Source organism: Nannospalax galili, unplaced genomic scaffold, assembly GCF_000622305.1.
Source record: "Nannospalax galili isolate Female #2095 unplaced genomic scaffold, S.galili_v1.0 scaffold191, whole genome shotgun sequence".
Lineage (NCBI taxonomy): Eukaryota > Metazoa > Chordata > Mammalia > Rodentia > Spalacidae > Nannospalax > Nannospalax galili.
Genome location: NW_008331484.1, coordinates 3,501,843 through 3,503,554, shown reverse-complemented (window position 1 = coordinate 3,503,554; position 1,712 = coordinate 3,501,843).

Sequence of the window (1,712 nt, the reverse complement as noted above, 5' to 3'; positions counted from 1 at the left end):
AGCAAATTTTTTATATGTTTTCTCAATGAGCATTTTTTTGTCTTTTTTGAGACAGGGTCTCCTTGTAGCACATTGTTATTTCTCTGAAAACTTTCACTGTTATAAACTAGGTGTGGCAAACACTCACATCCTAAAAACTTCCTTAAGCAATGATGTGTTTTTCATTGTTTTAATTAGGCTGATAATTTTATATAGTCAACATATTCTTTTGTGGGAGCTGTGCTAATTGTACTCTCCAAGAAAATATAGAAACATTAATGTCCCACAGCTTCACCTTGAACTGTTATAATAAAAAATGAAAACTTCAAGTAAAATTATGCCTAAAAAAGACATATGATGTGACTGTGTAATAGTATAAACAACTGCTTTACACTAAACTTTTTCTTATAGGTAGAAGGAAATCAAACTAAAATAATGATAGAAAATATACTTGGGGATTGGAGAGATGGTTCAGCCATTAAGACCACTGGCTGCTTTTCCAGAGGTTCAATTCTGAGCACCCACATGGCAGCTAACAACCATTTGTAACTCCAGTTCCAGTGGTTCCAATGCTCTCTTCTGGCCTCCATGGGCTTTCCTTGACACAGGTGCACTTACATGAAGGAAAATCACTCATAAAGATAAAATAAAAATAAATACAGTCAATACAAAAACATTAGCATGGCCACTCATTTTCATTACCAGCACTGTATGTAATTGTGTAATTGTGTTGTTACACTTTGTGTGACTGACAGGGAGTAGATTTAATGAAATTGGAACCACAACAAACATGTGATTACTGAATTGTTCTTTGACAATACAATGCCACTAGGTGATAAGAATTTTCAGTTCATTATAATTTTATAGAAACACTTTTGTGTATTGTCTATTGTTGCCTAAAACATTATTATATGGTTCATGATTATATAATGATACATAAAAACATAAAGTAATTATAAAATGCTAACATTTCCATATTTCTAAATATATTTATGAAAATACTACAAATATTTTCATTCTGGCTTCACTTTTTCTCTGTTGCTAGAAGGGTTTTTTTTAAATATTATTATTATTATTATTATTATTACTGATTTTAATTTTACGTGTATGAGTGTTATGCCTGTATGTGTGTAAGTGCACTGGTGTGGTTCAGTGCCTGTGGAGAACAGAAAAGGATGTCAGATCCCCTAGAACTTGAGTTATGGATGGTTGTTAGCCACCATGTGGGTGTTAGGATTCAAACCAGAGTCTTCTGCTAGAACAGCCAGTGCTCTTAACCTTTGAACTGTCTCTCCAGCCCCAATTTTTTTTTTTTTAAAAAATACAAAACCATAAGTAATAATTTTCTTCCATTATGTTTTAGGTTGAGATTTAGATGTGTCAAATTGATTATTTCAGGATTTGTTTTTGAGGAAAGTATTGCTACAGGGGAAGAATGCGGTACTCCTTACTCATCTCAGTCTCATTCACAAAGTAAGAATAGACTAGAATGGAAAATACAGGACAATTTTGTTAGAACAAAAAAAATACTTAAGGTAGGCAAACTGTAAATCTCAAGAGTTGCCTTGAGTAGGAGAATGGAGGGGAGATGGGAACACAGCCAGGAAGCCCTGCAGATTTAGAGCCAACATGGAGATCAGTCACTTGGAGGGGTAGCAGACCTGGAGGAATAACAGACCTGGAAGACCAGCAGCCACATGGCAGCGAGGGGGAGGGAGCTTTAGTTATATATA